Genomic DNA, 20,541 nt, shown 5'->3' with positions numbered 1-20,541 from the left:
GAAACCATATTTTGGCTATGTACAGGCAGCAGAACCCAAAACTATTGAAAACGCATATGCGTTCATATGCAAATTCACGTCGAATGAGTCTAATAGAAATCTGACTCATATGCCTTTAGCTCAACCCGCACAAACTGCATTTTTCAAGCCAAAGAATGAACCTGGATTTTCTCGTTCATCGGGACAAGAAAACAGCCATTCACATCAAGGACATTCAAGATTTAACAACATACCAAAACAATACTTTAGGCGACGTAAACCAGATGCACCCGAAACAACAGTTGAACCAATGGAAATCGGTTCAGTTAGATCTAAATTAACTTTAAATAAAAGAGTTAACAATCATGAGCTACTGGATAGCGAAGACGATGATGACATCGATAACAACATCGATGTAAATTTTTTTAGAAATCCCCGCGACAGATCCGGACAAATAGATCACAACTATTTACCATATCTCAAAATACAACATGAGAACAAAAATCTTAAATTTCTCATTGATTCGGGAGCAAATACAAATTTAATAAGACCCGGAATTCTGCAAAACTCAATCAAAATTAAACCCTTCATAGTAAAGTGCGTGAAAAATAATAGTATTATTTCTTCCAAAGTAAAAGCACAAATATTAGACGGAATGCCTCCCCTTTTATTTTATGAGCTTGAATTTCACTCATTTTTTGACGGACTAATAGGCTCAAAAACATTATCGAAATACAATGGGAAAATTAATTACAAATTCGGCACATTAGAAATAAATGGCAAAATTATTAAATTTTCCAAACATTATATTACCAACGAGTTGGAACAATTTAACCACCTAATCACTGTACCATGCGATAAAAATGGAGATTGGTTCGTAGGAAAATCAACAAAACTCACAGAAGAAATTATTGTTGAGCCTGGACTTTATCAAGCTCAAAATTTTAGAACTACTTTTCTAGTCCGAACCGAAAGTCGTGAACCACCAAATACAGAAAACATTAGAAAACCGTTGCTGAACGTGAATAATTTTGAGACATTGTCACCAATACCAATGGACTCTAAAACAACATTAGACAAGGCTACAATTTCAAAACTTATTCGGACTGAACATTTATCGGAATTAGAAAAAGAAAAACTGATAGATATCATTTTGGAAAAACAAACGTCGTCGCTGACGCACTCAGTAGAAATCAACATTAACGAAGTAGAAAACAAAAACACCTTAGACGCAATATCATTAGAAAAAAAAAGACGGGTGGGTAATGTCGGGGACATAACCGGAGTGACGTAGGACTATACAAAGGGGACAGCTTTCATACTCTAGCGGTACACACTCACAGGATAGAGACAAATCGGCAGACTCAGCCAAAGGGGCGGGTCCAACGAGACGAACGAATGAGCGTTAAAAGGGAGCGATGGCAAAAAAATACATTCATTACAATTTGTTCGCTCGTTGGATTCACATACAGACTAAAAAGGGTCCTTTTCAGGATCACAAAAAGTCTAAAGAGTTTATTGTTTTGTTATCACTCGATATCCCCATCTTGTTCGGCTAAAACTTCCTGTTTAGCGATTTGTTGTCACTCGCCACAGCTTTCACAGTTGGAAAATTTCTTCCCATCCAGCTTGTGACATATTTTACAGTAAATTACATTCAATGGCACGTCGCATTACCACCACTCAGTGCCGGATTGGAGGTAATTTTAACCTGTAATTGAACATTTGCGATGACAGTGGTACAGTGTCGACTTTCAATGTGGGGTCATAATTTGGATCTCTATGTTTACAAAAATGTCCAACTAAATAAGTCGCATTACATGTCCGTCCAATTAGCTAAATGTCGAACTAATTATAGATTACTGTACTTTAAATCTGGAAACAATTTAGGAATTGGTGAAAATTGAATAATCAGGAAAGTCCCTAACTATCAATAAGCTCAGAACAACTGCCAAATTCACATACTCATCAAATCCTGGCAAACAAATTATGAAAACATCAATTTGTGTTTTATTATTATTTTGGATAATGTTTTAGAAAGCATTGAACTTTATTTCCTAAACTCTTTTTTGGAAGGTTTAATGGCCCTGAAAAGCGCCTTGTTTTATGGAATGGTTCCAATTTAGAAAACTTAGTACTCGTGGTTTTGAAAAAAACCATTTCGAACGCCCTCGATGCCGCCTTGTTCTGGATTTGCCGCCAAAGCAGTTTGTATAAAGAACAAACTTTTTTCTTCTGCTACCTGATGCCGTTTTGCGATTGCGTTTGCCACTCGCCATTCGCTGCAACTGCCTGTTGTCTTGATGTCCGCCGAACCGAATGTGTTCTGTTCCGAATGCAGGTTTTCTTATCGTCGCGAGCACCTAAGCCAGCTAACTCGATCACTCCGGCGGCCGAAACTATATAACGCCGGCTAGGTGGACTGGTACACAGGTACTAACGCGCTCGACCTAGCAACCTTTTCCGGTGCAATTGGCGGATACACCTACGGGAAATTGCAGACCACCACGGTTCGAGCGGGATTTTGCCTTTCCCTTCTCTTTTCCTCCTTTGATGAGTACACGATGCCGATGCCGTACAACCACACGGGTTTACGGTTTGAAAGAAAATAAGATATTTTTTTGGGTTCCGCGTGTTTTATACTCTAGCGGTACACACTCACAGGATAGAGACAAATCGGCAGACTCAGCCAAAGGGGCGGGTCCAACGAGACGAACGAATGAGCGTTAAAAGGGAGCGATGGCAAAAAAATACATTCATTACAATTTGTTCGCTCGTTGGATTAACATACAGACTAAAAAGGGTCCTTTTCAGGATCACAAAAAGTCTAAAGAGTTTATTGTTTTGTTATCACTCGATATCCCAATCTTGTTCGGCTAAACCTTCCTGTTTAGCGATTTGTTGTCACTCGCCACAGCTTTCACAGTTGGAAAATTTTTTCCCATCCAGCTTGTGACATATTTTACAGTAAATTACATTCAATGGCACGTCGCATTACCACCACTCAGTGCCGGATTGGAGGTAATTTTAACCTGTAATTGAACATTTGCGATGACAGTGGTACAGTGTCGACTTTCAATGTGGGGTCATAATTTGGATCTCTATGTTTACAAAAATGTCCAACTAAATAAGTCGCATTACATGTCCGTCCAATTAGCTAAATGTCGAACTAATTATAGATTACTGTACTTTAAATCTGGAAACAATTTAAGAATTGGTGAAAATTGAATAATCAGGAAAGTCCCTAACTATCAATAAGCTCAGAACAACTGCCAAATTCACATACTCATCAAATCCTGGCAAACAAATTATGAAAACATCAATTTGTGTTTTATTATTATTTTGGATAATGTTTTAGAAAGCATTGAACTTTATTTCCTAAACTCTTTTTTGGAAGGTTTAATGGCCCTGAAAAGCGCCTTGTTTTATGGAATGGTTCCAATTTAGAAAACTTAGTACTCGTGGTTTTGAAAAAAACCATTTCGAACGCCCTCGATGCCGCCTTGTTCTGGATTTGCCGCCAAAGCAGTTTGTATAAAGAACAAACTTTTTTCTTCTGCTACCTGATGCCGTTTTGCGATTGCGTTTGCCACTCGCCATTCGCTGCAACTGCCTGTTGTCTTGATGTCCGCCGAACCGAATGTGTTCTGTTCCGAATGCAGGTTTTCTTATCGTCGCGAGCACCTAAGCCAGCTAACTCGATCACTCCGGCGGCCGAAACTATATAACGCCGGCTAGGTGGACTGGTACACAGGTACTAACGCGCTCGACCTAGCAACCTTTTCCGGTGCAATTGGCGGATACACCTACGGGAAATTGCAGACCACCACGGTTCGAGCGGGATTTTGCCTTTCCCTTCTCTTTTCCTCCTTTGATGAGTACACGATGCCGATGCCGTACAACCACACGGGTTTACGGTTTGAAAGAAAATAAGATATTTTTTTGGGTTCCGCGTGTTTTATACTCTAGCGGTACACACTCACAGGATAGAGACAAATCGGCAGACTCAGCCAAAGGGGCGGGTCCAACGAGACGAACGAATGAGCGTTAAAAGGGAGCGATGGCAAAAAAATACATTCATTACAATTTGTTCGCTCGTTGGATTAACATACAGACTAAAAAGGGTCCTTTTCAGGATCACAAAAAGTCTAAAGAGTTTATTGTTTTGTTATCACTCGATATCCCAATCTTGTTCGGCTAAACCTTCCTGTTTAGCGATTTGTTGTCACTCGCCACAGCTTTCACAGTTGGAAAATTTTTTCCCATCCAGCTTGTGACATATTTTACAGTAAATTACATTCAATGGCACGTCGCATTACCACCACTCAGTGCCGGATTGGAGGTAATTTTAACCTGTAATTGAACATTTGCGATGACAGTGGTACAGTGTCGACTTTCAATGTGGGGTCATAATTTGGATCTCTATGTTTACAAAAATGTCCAACTAAATAAGTCGCATTACATGTCCGTCCAATTAGCTAAATGTCGAACTAATTATAGATTACTGTACTTTAAATCTGGAAACAATTTAAGAATTGGTGAAAATTGAATAATCAGGAAAGTCCCTAACTATCAATAAGCTCAGAACAACTGCCAAATTCACATACTCATCAAATCCTGGCAAACAAATTATGAAAACATCAATTTGTGTTTTATTATTATTTTGGATAATGTTTTAGAAAGCATTGAACTTTATTTCCTAAACTCTTTTTTGGAAGGTTTAATGGCCCTGAAAAGCGCCTTGTTTTATGGAATGGTTCCAATTTAGAAAACTTAGTACTCGTGGTTTTGAAAAAAACCATTTCGAACGCCCTCGATGCCGCCTTGTTCTGGATTTGCCGCCAAAGCAGTTTGTATAAAGAACAAACTTTTTTCTTCTGCTACCTGATGCCGTTTTGCGATTGCGTTTGCCACTCGCCATTCGCTGCAACTGCCTGTTGTCTTGATGTCCGCCGAACCGAATGTGTTCTGTTCCGAATGCAGGTTTTCTTATCGTCGCGAGCACCTAAGCCAGCTAACTCGATCACTCCGGCGGCCGAAACTATATAACGCCGGCTAGGTGGACTGGTACACAGGTACTAACGCGCTCGACCTAGCAACCTTTTCCGGTGCAATTGGCGGATACACCTACGGGAAATTGCAGACCACCACGGTTCGAGCGGGATTTTGCCTTTCCCTTCTCTTTTCCTCCTTTGATGAGTACACGATGCCGATGCCGTACAACCACACGGGTTTACGGTTTGAAAGAAAATAAGATATTTTTTTGGGTTCCGCGTGTTTTATACTCTAGCGGTACACACTCACAGGATAGAGACAAATCGGCAGACTCAGCCAAAGGGGCGGGTCCAACGAGACGAACGAATGAGCGTTAAAAGGGAGCGATGGCAAAAAAATACATTCATTACAATTTGTTCGCTCGTTGGATTAACATACAGACTAAAAAGGGTCCTTTTCAGGATCACAAAAAGTCTAAAGAGTTTATTGTTTTGTTATCACTCGATATCCCAATCTTGTTCGGCTAAACCTTCCTGTTTAGCGATTTGTTGTCACTCGCCACAGCTTTCACAGTTGGAAAATTTTTTCCCATCCAGCTTGTGACATATTTTACAGTAAATTACATTCAATGGCACGTCGCATTACCACCACTCAGTGCCGGATTGGAGGTAATTTTAACCTGTAATTGAACATTTGCGATGACAGTGGTACAGTGTCGACTTTCAATGTGGGGTCATAATTTGGATCTCTATGTTTACAAAAATGTCCAACTAAATAAGTCGCATTACATGTCCGTCCAATTAGCTAAATGTCGAACTAATTATAGATTACTGTACTTTAAATCTGGAAACAATTTAAGAATTGGTGAAAATTGAATAATCAGGAAAGTCCCTAACTATCAATAAGCTCAGAACAACTGCCAAATTCACATACTCATCAAATCCTGGCAAACAAATTATGAAAACATCAATTTGTGTTTTATTATTATTTTGGATAATGTTTTAGAAAGCATTGAACTTTATTTCCTAAACTCTTTTTTGGAAGGTTTAATGGCCCTGAAAAGCGCCTTGTTTTATGGAATGGTTCCAATTTAGAAAACTTAGTACTCGTGGTTTTGAAAAAAACCATTTCGAACGCCCTCGATGCCGCCTTGTTCTGGATTTGCCGCCAAAGCAGTTTGTATAAAGAACAAACTTTTTTCTTCTGCTACCTGATGCCGTTTTGCGATTGCGTTTGCCACTCGCCATTCGCTGCAACTGCCTGTTGTCTTGATGTCCGCCGAACCGAATGTGTTCTGTTCCGAATGCAGGTTTTCTTATCGTCGCGAGCAGCTTTGCCAGCTAACTCGATCACTTCGGCGGCCGAAGCTATATAACGCCGGCTAGGTGGACTGGTACACCTAGCTACCTAGCTACCCTTGCGGGGAACTCCAGATCAACACGAGCGGGAACTCCAGATCAAGGTTCGAGCGGGATTTTGCCTTTCCCTTCACTTTTCCTCCTTTGCCATATCCAACCATGGCTGCTTGTGTTGGTTTGTTGATGTGAGGTGATGCGAAACGATGTGGTGTACGGTTCGGATGAGAATGATCGTTACGGCAGCGGAGAGGGGATTTTTAAGCTGACTGGCTGGCTCGAGAATTACGCATGTGTGAGACTGCGACCAATGTTTCCCTCATTTTTTTCTTTTTCCTTTCCAATCGTGCTTCATTCTATTTCGCTGCTGCTCTGGTTGCCCGTTTTGGTCGGTACGATTTGAGGAGCACAAAATGGACCAATCAAAAATGGGCACATAGTGTATTTGGACAATGCTTGATATTTCACAATTATTCAATTATTTATCTCAAGAAAAATGAAATGTTATTCGTTATGATAGATGCGTAGATATATTTCCTATCAATTGATGCAAAAACCTTTGCGATCTATTGAGAAATGCTCGAGTTATAAGCGTTCCAAATCTTGCATTTTTTCCTACTTGTTCAGTGCCTAGATTTCCATTTCACCCCCTATATCTTCCGGTTAGACGTAGTCCTACGTCAAAACACCCCTTCATTCCATGCTGATACAGTACATTCAGCTCAAACATCGGATGATCACTATATGCATTTCACTGAAAGACCTATAAACAACTACAGAAATCAAATAATATTCAGAACGTCTAGCTTCAATTCAATTTTAACAGAAAACACATTTCCTAATTACAAAAGAACCACTATATGCTCAACTGAGTATAATCACGAAAACATAACTAACTTTTTAAAAGAATGTTCCAATGGGAAGCAAAGCGCTATCCTTGCTCCCGAATGTCTATTTCAAACAATCCAAGAAGTATACAAAGAACATTTTTCCAACTCGGATTGTCATTTCGTAATTACGCAAAACATGGTCGAAGATATACCCTCAGAACGAATACAAGACGAAATCGTAAAAAAAGAACACGAGCGAGCCCATCGAGGCATTTCCGAAGTCGAAAGCCAGATAAAGCGTTCTTATTTTTTTCCTGGAATGCTGAAGAAAATTCGTCGTCTCGTCTATTCCTGCCCAATTTGTGCACAACACAAATATGAAAGGAAACCGTATAACATAAAAATACCACCACGTCCAATTGAAAACGCTCCATTCCAAAGAGTACATATGGACATTTCCGGCATTGACAAACGCTACTACCTATCATTAATTTGCGCTTTCTCAAAACATCTGCAACTGATACAAATAAACTCACGTAATTTATTCGACATTAGAAACGCCTTATCACAATACTTTAGAACATTTAGCCCTCCGAAAAGAATAATCTGCGACCACGAAGCCGCATTCACTAGCATTCAACTAAGAGACTTTTTAACCAACTTCGGAACAAATATAGAATTTGCATCATCCTCAGAATCAAATGGACAAATAGAAAAAACTCACAGTACAATAATTGAAATATTTAATACCAACAAGCATAAATTTAAAGATCTTCAATCCCCAGAGATCATTCAAATTGTAACTTCTCTATATAACAACACCTCACATCAAGCCACATCGTTTACCCCAAACGAGGTTATTTTCAATCAACAAAATATTACAGATCCTTCTATGATTGCTGAGCACTCACAAAGGTTATTCAAGAACGTAACGAAAAATCTCCAGAAAACCTCAAAGAAAATGACAAAACACAATGACTCCAAAGAAGAACCACCAACAGTGAACGAAGGTCAGAACATTCATATTAAGAAAACCACGAGGAAAAAACTGGATCCACGTTTCACGACGACAAAATGTGTAGAGAGTACTGGAAAAACTATAAAGATCCCAAAAAACGTTAAAAGACATAAGAACAAAATTAAAAGAATTAGAAAACTAAATTGAATTCTTACTTTTCCAGGTCCCCACTCAACAGGAGAATCACCATCATCAACAGAAAAAAGAATTAACCTCGTTTCAGCGTTTCACAAAAAAAAAACTCATGCATCATTTTTTTTTTTTTTTCAGTTTCCCTCAACGCCAAAAAAAAATCGTGAACTTCATAACCCAGAAGAAACACGAAACTCAACCACGATTATAAAATATAAACAATAATAAGAATAATCAAAGTTATAAGTTAAGAAACAATACAAATACCATATAATTTTTACATACAAAATGTATTTAACATTTATAATATTCACAACATTGATCAATATTAATTGTTACTGCCAAGAACTAGAAATTACCAATGTGAGTAATCAACCAATTCTCACAGTAAAGATAGGAAAATGTAAATTACAAATAGGAAATATAAATATTATACATCCTATTAACATAACGGAAATAGAAACTACTATCAATCTTTTAACCACAGTAGTCTATAAGAAGTCGGATGATCCTTTTGTTCAAATTGCTAAACATAAAGTTAAGGAATTATACGCTAATTTAATGCAAATCAAGCCGCAGAGATCCCGCCGTCAACGGAGCATCGAAATAATTGGAACGGTCTGGAAATGGATTGGTGGAACGCCTGATGCTGAAGATTTACGTATCATCAACCAAACGATGAACGAACTAAATGAAAGCAATAACAAACAATATCAAGTGAACAACCAGATAGGCAAGAGACTTCAATTGTTAACAAATGCAATTAATGAAATAATTGAAGGTAACCAGAACAGAATAATTTTTGACGAAATGGAGACGCTAAGAACAATAATCAAAATCGATACCATCAACAAGATCCTAGAAGACATACAAGAAGCCATAATGCTATCTAAAATTTCATTAGCAAGCAACAAGATTCTTTCTCTAATCGAAATCAATACAATTAAATCCGTATTGGAAGAGCAAGGAGTAACTGTTGATCTCCCTGAAGAAGCGTTGAAATTAGTTAAGCCGAAAATAGCTACCAGCGAGAATACACTTCTGTACATCACTCGTATTCCGCAACTGGAACAAGAAGAAGGGACAGTTATCCGCATAATCCCACTGAACCAAGGAGGTAAAATTATTACAAATCACCCAGACTTCGTGATAAAGCTTGGAAAAAATGTTTACACAACATCTAAACCAGACGAGTACATACAACAAAGCTCGTTCCTTAACAGGTACACCGACACCTGTATAAATCCTATGTTGGCTGGGAAAAAAAGTCAATGCAAAACAAAACAAACAACCAAAACAGAAATTCAGGCAATATCAGACAATCTTATTCTCATCAACAATGCGAAGAATGGATCTCTAAATTCGAACTGCGGCCCGGATAACCGCACGCTTACGGGAAACTTTCTAATTACATTCTCAAACTGCAGTATCCAATTCGAAAACAAATCATTCACAACTAGAGAGAGTACCATCCAAAGCACAGTCGTTCAAGGAGCAATGCACAACCTTCTCATCGACCAACAACCAGAAGAAAATGACTTGCACGAAGTAGACAGCATAGCCCTCTCCAATAGAAAGAAGATTGACCATGTGTACCTGAAACAATACAAAAATGAAATTTGGAACTGGAGCCTACTAGGAGGAATATCACTCTCAACGATAATAACTGTTACTATCCTTGTCCTTGCTCTCCTACATTACAAAAAGCTATCAACAACTATACTGTCAAGAGTTTCACGAAAAAGAAGAACTAGAAATCCACCATCTTCAAATGCATCAAACGAAAACGCCTGAGGACACGCGTCTTTTTTCACCCCGGAGGAGTTATACCACATGGCTTGTAGGATAAGATAGATTACAGTAGAAACATAGCACAGATAGATATAAACTTTTATTGCCTTTTACATAGAATGTTTCCTTCGTAAACATTATTATCTCTCTCAGCCTACACATTCTGAGATAAGCAAAACCAGCACAAGCAGTTATCTCCCCTGCTGTGCCTTCTGAGTCAGGGTGCACCAATGTAAAAGGAATGGAAATAAACTAGTATTATACGAGCATTTGGAAACGACGGTCTTGTCCGTGTAAAAGAAATCCCAGTCCGCGAATGACTGTATAATTATATATTATTGTCGCAACCCCTCGTTGCTTCTCACCTATTATCCAACGACTTGCTTGTGGTGAGAGATCCTCTTTTTTGGTGAGCCACTATCAGTTATACGAATGAGTGATGAGTAGAGAGATAAAAAACAAAACAACGGATAAAAGAGCTAGACAAGTTATAAAGATTGTAGATTTCAAATTTTATTTAAAGTTTGTATAAAAATAAGGTGACCATGATTGAATTAAAATACTTTAAAAACTCTGTACGGTTCACAAGGTCAGTTGACGCATAACTTAGAATTGTAATCGTGTTTCTTAATATTAAATTTAGTTGGCAGTGAATATTCAAATTACCAAATTGAAAGGACAAAAGAGCGATTGTAAAACGACAAAGGGATAGTAAACGTAAGCAATTCAAATTTAATGAGAAAGAACAATTTATAGTATTGACCCCCTTTTTGGTAGGAATTTTTTAACTGTAATAAAGAATATACTTTTAATCAATTGGAAAACATCTCTTCTTCGTTGCAACCGCAACATTAAAAAAATCGTTCAATCGTGATCTGGAAAAAAAACCTGAATCATGCCGAGCGGTTCTCAACTAGAAAGGAGTTGTGGCGCTTGTAATGGTAATGGACAATAGTCGGATGGTATCCTGTGATGACTGTGGTCGGTGGTTCCACTTTACGTGCGTGGGCGTTGATGAAGGCATCGAAGATGTAGACTGGAGTTGTTCCGCATGCAACGCGAAACGATCAGCTCAGGGCACATCTGGTATCATAACTGTACCTGCACGGATAGAGACGAATCATGGGACGAAAGACAACCAGGAACAACAGAACGAGCAGCTAAAACAGCTCCAGAAAATGATGAATCAGCTCCAGAGCAGGTTTGAACAACAACAACAATCGTACGAGAAGTTGTTACTGCAGAAGGATCGCGAGATGCAGACCACAATCAATGATCTACAACGTCAGTTTGAACTACGAATGGAGCAAAGGGAACGGCAAATTCGGGAGGAGTTGAGTGTTGCAAATGCTGTGCCTCCTCCAAATGCAAACTCGACAACTTTAGGAACGGAAAACCGCGATGCAGATAATGCGTGTAAAGCCATTGAGAGATTGGAAAGACAACTTCATGATATGATTAAAAAACAGGAAGTGGGTTATATCTATGGTATAACCGCAAGGGTGACGTAGGACTATCATTGATTTAGAGATCATTTGTTTGAAGTTGAATCTAAATCCATTCTGAATGAATGAAGAAATGAATATTTGAGGGACTTCGAAAACGAGAGCGTTACGTTGGAGGCACAAGGTTTTATGCATTCAATATAGTATACGAAAAACCTTGTTATGAACAACAATCTTCAAAAGCTTTCCTGCTAACTGCACTTGATTGACAAATCACAAAACCAAAGGTATTATATGGATATTTTATGGATAGAAAACATTAAAATAAACTCTTTCGCTTGAATGTAATTTTCAATTCCAAGGGGAACTGGCAGATTATTTTCCAGCAACGATTAGATATTTCCACATTTTCCTCGATACTGGAAGCCCACCAGTAGTTAATACTAACTCGATAACCACCTGTTAATAGCACTTGATTGAAAAATATTTGGTCACAGTGTTACATGAATAGAAAACATTGAAATAAACTCTTTCACATGAATGTATTTTTAAATTCCCAGAGGAACTGGCAGATTATTTTCCAGTAATGATTAGATCTTTCCGGAACTTTCTCGATGCTGAATGGCATCCAAACGGGAAGAATTCCGCGCGTGTGTGTGTCGATCCTTCGCCGTCCACCTCGTCCAGCACGTTAGGCAACGATGTTGTCTTGTCGATGTCCTCACGAAAAATGAATGCGTCTCACCACCAGAATATCGCTTAAGTATGTTTTGTGTGTGTGATTGAATCGAGAGAAGGTGTGGTTTACGATGACAATTTGGAAGGCAAACTAGAGGGGAATGAACTCTCTGAGCTCGAAACTTTCGGCGACTGAGTAGTAATCGATTGCGTGCGCATACAATATTGGATACGGAAATATCCTACTGATGGGGAAGAATAATCTTCAGAAGCTTTCCTGCTAATTACACTTGGTTGAAAAATTACGAAATCAAATGTATTTGGTCGCTGTGTTATATGGTTAAAAAACATTAAAATAAACTCTTTCACATGAATGTATTTTTAAATTCCCAGAGGAACTGGCAGATAAAATTCCAGAAATGATTAGATCTTTCCGGAACTTTCTCGATGCTGAATGGCATCCAAACCGAAAGAATTCCGCGCGTGTATGTGTGTGTGTAGCGATGTCTTCCCGGGGAACCGTTTGTGGTATCACTCTCCTCCTGATGGATTCCCTTTTGACCTAAGGTGCACAAACAGGCTCTTGGTGACACCGTTCATCCGCGCTTTCATGATAAACACGAAGAGCTTCACCACAACAGCGACAACATGCTCCAATCGCTGTTCAATTAGAACTGAGTGGATTTCCGAGCGGCGCTCGCTTATATACCGATTGGTGATTTCAATAGCCTGTTTTGAGAACAATTTTAAGGCTATTGAAACAAGTTTTTGGACCAAAAAGTAACAAGTATAAAACGCGTAGACATTTTATCTTTCGAATGAAGTGTTTATCATACCATTTCGTTCAGTTGTTTAGGAGCTATTAACGCTCAAAATCCCGGTCTCCGGCGTAACGCTTTCGGTTTCGAAACTTTGATTTTACACCCCGGTATAGAAATGAAAGACGTAGTCCTACGTCAAAAATATTTTTTTTGACTCGATTATATACAGGATTCGATTATGTACAGTGAAAAGAAATCCGAAACTGTATATAATCGAGTCCGCCCTGTATGAGTTTGATGTTTGATTTTCTGATGGTGTGCATCGTATATGTCACATGTGTCTGAAAACCAAGAGTTCAGTTTCAGTTGTTTTTGTTTTTAATTACGGATTTTAAAACCTGCATAGTCCGATGATGTATTGATGTATCCCTGACAATTCAAGCATATTATGTCGCATACATTTGTACAGTTTGGTAGGTATTCCTAAACACAGACTACACAATTGAGTACCGTGAAAATCGCCAGTCAGAAACGAATAAAGTGAGAGTTTAGGAGCGTTTCCGCACATTCGTGCATTGTTTTCGTGTTTGAGGTGAAGCGCTCTTCAAGCTGGATGCAAATGCAGTGTTTTCCAACGCTGAGAGCTGTGTTCTTCAGAGGAAAGCTGAATGTGAAAATTTGCTCCGCTTCGGTTTTTGTCTTCGTGGCCAGCACCAAACAACCGATTCGGTTCAGTTCACGTTCTGCGAAAGCTGCTACATAGCATAATTTGTAGATTATTTCTTTGGGGAATAGTCATCGCTATCGACTAGGAACTTTGCGTGAAATTCGTCGCTATCAGAAGTGGACCGAATTGCTGATCCGCAGCTACCTTTGCAGCATTTGGATCGTGGAATTGCTCAGGACTTTAAAACCGACTTGCGCTTCCAAAGTTCAACGGTTATGACTTTGCAGGAGGCTTATTCGAAGATACCAATTTGTGTGCTATCCATGCAAAACGCGTCACATCATGCCCAAGGACATCCAGCTGGACCATCGTATCCGAGGAGAGCGTGCTATATTAGCTTAGCATATAATCAACGGCCCTTTTCAGGGCTCCAAATTTGATGGATTAGAGTTCAGAAAAGTTTTTTACAGGCCGAACTGAAAGGAGCATTTAGAGAAAATCGTGGTTTCGATAATAATTCGTTACCGATAGGTGCCATGGATATGGATTTCATAATGAAGAATATGAAATACATGACATGATGTAGTGAATATATCCGAAGAAATCACTTTGGTGAAACAATCGCAATCGATAGTCGACTCTAATTTGCGCTGGGTAATTTCCTCGGAGGACTCGATTCCTCCTTTGAGCATTAAGAAACTCTTTCTAGTAAAACGAAGTGGTATGAATCACATTATTTGAATGATAGAATGAAGAAGTTTTCTGCCAATTTCTTTCAACCTCCAAACATATCTTTCTCCCGTTTGTCGTTTTCGCGTTCGCTAATCCTATCTCACAACACCCATTTCTCGTTTGAGAAATTGTTGAGTAAACATTGTTTGCCAGTACGCGTAGAGAGGGAATTCCTAAAGATTCATTGCACCTCTAATAAATTGCCGAAAGACGTGGTCTTACGTTGATCGCACTTGATTGAAAAAATCCAAAACGAAATGTATTTGGTCGCAGCATTATATGAGTAGAAAGCAAATAATCGCTCGAAAATGATTTGATTTTCGCGATGATGTTTCACGTTTTTCAAGTTATGCATCCAATATTGGATACGAAAATTTTCCACTGATGAGGAAAAAATATTCAGAAGCTTTCCTATTAATTGCGATTGATTGAAAAATCACAAAACCAACTGTATTTGGTTGCAGTGTTATATGGATAGAAAACATTAAAATAAACTCTTCCGCATGAATGTATTTTTCAATTCCCAGGGGAACTGGCAGATTATTTTTCAGCAACGATGATAGCAACGAGAATTCCGCGCGTGTATGTGTGTGTGTGGCGGATGCTCCGATGTTTCAAGCGGAACCATGGCATCACTCTCCTCCTGATGGGTTCCCTTCTGGCCTTAGGTGCACAAACAGGCTCTTGGTGACACCGTTCATCAGCGCTTTCATGATAAACGAAATTAGCTTCACAACAACAGCGACAACATTCTCCAATCGCTGTTCAATCATAACTGAGTGGGTTTGGTAATGGTAATGAATTAGAGAGACTTTAAACTCTGAGAGTTCATTCGTCTCTTGAAGAGTGGGTTTACGAGCGGCGCTCGCTTATATACCGATTGGTGATTTCAATAGCCTGTTTTGAAAGCAATTTTAAGACTATTGAAACAAGTTTTGGATAAAAAAGTAACAAGTATATGACGCGTAGACATTTTATCTTTCGAATGAAGTGTTTATCATACCATTTCGTTCAGTTGTTTAAGAGCTATTAACGCTCAAAATCTCGGTCTCCGGCGTAACGCTTTCGTTTTCGAAACTTTGGTTTTACACCCCGGTATAGAAATGAAAGACGTAGTCCTACGTCAAAACAGGAGTCTGAAACAAAGCGTATTGAAGGACGATTGACGGCGATAGAGGTCAGTAACAGTGAATCTGTTCAGAAGAAGAACGATGGTTTAAACGTCGAGGCGGATCCGTTCGACCCAAATCCATATTCAAATCTCCCATCCTTGAATACTTCTCACGAGCTTAGCAGGAGTCAACTTGCAGCACGGCAAGCAGTAGCGAAAGAACTACCAATATTCTCAGGGAACCCAGAAGAATGGCCGCTATTCATCGCCACCTACGAAAGCACTAGTAGAATGTGCGGATTCAGTGACGAGGAAAACTTACTTCGATTGCAGCGCAGCTTGAAGGGGAAGGCTCTCGAGGTAGTGCGGAGTCGTTTATTGTATCCCACTGGGCTTGAAGGCGTGATAAATACGCTGCGTATGTTGTTCGGCCGACCAGAGGTGATAGTCCATTCGCTGGTCTGCAGGATAAGAGAAATGCCGTCACCGAAGACGGAAAGACTTGGAACATTAATTGACTTCGGCGTTGCCGTTCAGAACATGTGTGCAACTATCGTAGCCTGTGGGTTAAACGAGCACTTGTGTAATGTGGCACTCCTCCAAGAGCTAGTCGAGAGGCTACCGCCCACTATTAAGCTCGATTGGGCAAAGCACCGTCATACCCTAAGTTCTGTGACGTTATCGGATTTTAGTAGTTGGTTGGGAACACTAGTAGAGGCTGCTTGCGTAGTTACAGATCCGTCAGCAATTAGCACGTACATTGGTAAAACTGATAAGCCTAATCGAAAAGAAGAAACGTACGTACATTTCGAATCAAGCTCCTTGCCATCTTCACGTTCAGTAGTCCCTGTCAGAGTAACACCAAAAACATTAAATAAGCTATGTGTTATTTGTCAGGGTGGATGTAGTAATGTTAGTCAGTGCAAAATATTTCATGATATGGATGTCGATGCCCGATGGACAGTGTTGAGAGAGAACAGACTATGTAGAAAGTGTTTGGCGAAGCATTTCGGAGCATGTACAATCAAACAAGTTTGTGGGAGAAACGGTTGTACTTATATGCATCACTCGTTATTACACGACGATTCCCGATATTTGAGAAGAGAGAATCTCCAAACGTCAACTCCTGTATCAAATGAAGAAACTTCTGTCGAGATCTGCAATACTCATGTTAACTATGATAATAAAACATTGTTACGATATGTTCCGGTATTGCTTCATGGGCATGGTAAATTCGTCCGCACTTATGCTTTCCTTGACGATGGCTCGTCGGTTACATTGATGAAACATGATCTCTTGAGCGAATTAGGTCTTGAAGGCGAATCGTATCCTCTGTGTCTGGGATGGACAGCCGATCATCAACGTCAGGAAGAATAATTCTGTAAAGCTTGGTATAAGGATTCCTGGAGTGCACGATAGGAAAGTGCATTGGATGCCGAAGGTTCACACCATCGGAAGTCTTGCCTTGCCTCGTCAAACTCTTGAAGTGGAAGAACTAGTGCGTCGCTATCCATATTTGAAAGACCTGTCCATTGACTCATATTATGGTGCTCAGCCCAGGATACTTATTGGAATGGACAACTGCCGTTTGGGCTACGCATTGGACAGTAAAGAAGGGATGAAAAGCGAGCCAATCGCCACACGAACCCGTCTTGGATGGGTAATTTTTGGACCTTGCTCATCAGTTTTTTCCTCCTTGCCAAACCCTAAAGCTCACCATAGCTTTCATACGTGTCCATGTTGCGAACGAAGCGACGCTGAACTGCATAGCATGATGAAATCATACTTTTCTCTAGACAGCCTTGGTGTAGTGCGCCCTATTAAACCGCTTTTATCCAAAGATGACGAGCGAGCGGAGCATTTGCTCAAAGCTCTAACCTTTATCAAAGAAAAAAGATATGAAACGGGATTACTTTGGCGATGCTATGATATTCGATTACCAGACAGCAAGGCGATGGCCATGAGACGACTGGTGTGCTTGGAAAAGCAAATACAGCGAGATCCTGAGTTGGCCGAAATGTTGAAGAAGCAGATTCAGAATTACCAACAAAACGGATACATCGAAAAGCTGACTGAAAGCCAGCTTTCAGAAGAATTCCCCCATGTGTGGTATTTGCCGATATTCCCTGTGATTAATCCGAACAAACCGGGTAAGCTGCGCACAGTTTGGGACGCGGCCGCTAAGGTGGCGGGAATTTCACTCAACTCTTTTGACGTAGGATTACGTCTTTCGGGAACATATTGGGGTACAAATTGAAAATCTAAAATCGAATACATCGTGAAAATTGTCCAATTTCAAACGCTTATTTCTCAGTCATTTCATGATGGATTGATGAAATTTTTGCGTCAATCAATTTCGGCACTCCATAACATTTTTTTTATATTGAAGAAAATAATATATGTCATGAAACTAACTATCGAACAATTGTAAAATTTCAACCCCTATCCTAACGGAAATACCCACTTCTGATTGGTCGAAATTGACGACACATGCTAACAGAGACATCAAAACCAAGCTACCTGGGGGAAATCGGCATATCAAATACATAAAAGTAGGGAGAGCATTTGCTCGCACCGAAACGTGTTCCCTAACAGAGACATCGAAACCAAGCTGCCTGGGAGAAATCGGCATTGCAAATACATGAAAGTAGGGGGAGCTTTTGTTCCTACCGAAATGTATTCCCTAGCAGAGACATCTAAACCAAGCTGCCTGGGGGAAATCGGCATTGCAAATATATGCAAGTCGGGGGCATTTTTGTATTACAAGTAAGGTGCGCGATACGATTAATTCTATCAAATAAAATTTACATTTGGAACTTTAATGTTGGTTGCTTAGTGAAATTTCATATCAATGACCGATCGTGAATTGTGAAAAATTTAGCACAAGTGTAAGTGTAAAATTGTATATGGTAGTAGTTGTGTTAAAAATGGCTTGATATATGAAATGATTTATTTCAATTTTCATAAATAAAAACCAAGGTGTGTTCCCGCTCAAGAACGGGTCGTTTGGTCTAAGCTGTCCGTTTTGTTGTGTTCATTTTCACCCAAGGAAAGTTTATACGGCGAGAAAAATTGGAAAAGTGAAGAAATAATGATTTTGCATTTGCTCCACATATAGTATTAGGCGTTGTTAGTCCAATTAAAATGCGCATTGGGTTGAATAAACACTCAAAAAGAAAATTACCTTTTACATTTCAAATGTTTTTTTCTGTATTAAAGTAACTTGTTTTTACTAATTATAAAAATTGATAATTGTGTTCGATATTGATAATTATCTTATATTACATTGTTGAGTTTTTTTTTCTTGATTTCATCCATACATATTACAGGAGGCATCTCGTCTAGGATCACAGAGGGCGGTTTTCATCATATCTCGTTCCACTTCGGTGTCTTTTATCTGATACGCACCATCCAACGACGTTTTACCATCCTTTTGTCAGCATTACTCGTTTGTGAACACTGGTGGAGTGAACAAACAATATCCAACAATCAAACAAAACGGCCCTTTTCAGAGCTACCAATTTTTTTTTTTTTTTATATCTGTATTATAGTGATTTTCAACTCATTTGGCTGGTTCGTCACTTTTACTTCCATTTTTGGAAGAATGTCGGGAGTGAGAATTGAACTCGTGACCTTCAGCGTGAGAGGCATGGATGTTACCACTACGCCAGATCGCCTCCTCGAGCTACCAAATTATTATCAAAGTGTTTAACGATGTAATTATTCAAACATATCTAAAAACAATAGATAGCCTAACGTAATCCTACGTCAACTATGCAGTCGTGTCTCGAACACAACCCTACTGTGACTTTTTTACTCACCGGTCCGGATCAACTTACATCTTTTCCGTCCGTGCTTCACCGTTTCCGAGAGTTCCGAGTGGCCATTACGGGAGATATACGGGAGATGTTCCATCAGGTGATGGTGAATAGAATTTTCCAACAATGCGATGAAAGTGATGACATTCGGGGCTACTTGTTCGCCAAGCTGTGCACAGTTTGTGAAAAATCATAATGCGCAACGCTTTCAGGATCGATTTCCGAGAGCAGCTGAAGCGATAGAGAAAGAACATTATGTGGATGATTTGCTCACTAGCGAGGAGTCTGAAGAAGAAACAATAAAATTAGCAAAAGATGTCCGTTATGTTCATAATGAAGGTGGGTTCGAAATTCGCAACTGGCTGTCGAACTCAAAGCGAGTGTTGCGTGAGTTGGAAGCGGAGCCGGGCGAGAAAAGTTTTAACCTGTCGAGTGAGTTGGGAACGGAGAAAGTTCTTGGGCTGTGGTGGTGCACGAGCTCTGATACGTTCACCTTAAAACTATCTCCGAGAATAAACGCTGACATACTTCGAGGTCGCATTATACCGACAAAAAGGCAAATTTTGAGCACCTTAATGATGATTTACGATCCGCTGGGATTATTAGCAAACTTTCTGATGTTCCTTAAGATATTGCTTCAAGAGATTTGGCGTAGTGGTGTCAGTTGGGATGATCACATTAAAGGCTGATTCAGACGATGCCAGTCAGCGCTCTAGTTGAAGTATCCAGTGAATAGAGAACAGACACTTTGTTCAAGTTAGAGGCCAATTACTTGTTCGATACTGGTACAAGTAACTTGAACAGAGTGTCTGTTCTCTGTTCACTGGATACTTCAACTAGAGCGCTGACTGGCATCGTCTAAATCAGCCTTAAGAGTGAACAATTCAAGAAGTGGCTGATATGGTTGCGTGTTCTTCCGTTAGTGGAATCTGTTAGCGTACCCAGGTGCTATCGAATGAATACAAGCTGTGGAGAGAGGAATAATATACAACTTCATGTATTTGTTGATGCATCTGAGAACGGGTTTGCTGCGGTTGCTTATCTACGATTTGAAGAGGATGGCGTAGTGGAGTGTGCGCTTGTCGGTGCGAAAACACGGGTAGCTCCTTTACGATTTATATCGATTCCTAGACTTGAGCTTCAAACAGCAGTAATTGGAGCACGTTTAGCAAATCATATCTTGAAATCGCACAAGCTGCAGCCTAGACAAAGGTTCTTCTGGTCAGATT

This window comes from Toxorhynchites rutilus, chromosome 2 (genome assembly GCF_029784135.1).
Source record: "Toxorhynchites rutilus septentrionalis strain SRP chromosome 2, ASM2978413v1, whole genome shotgun sequence".
Lineage (NCBI taxonomy): Eukaryota > Metazoa > Arthropoda > Insecta > Diptera > Culicidae > Toxorhynchites > Toxorhynchites rutilus.
This window is presented reverse-complemented; position numbering follows the sequence as displayed.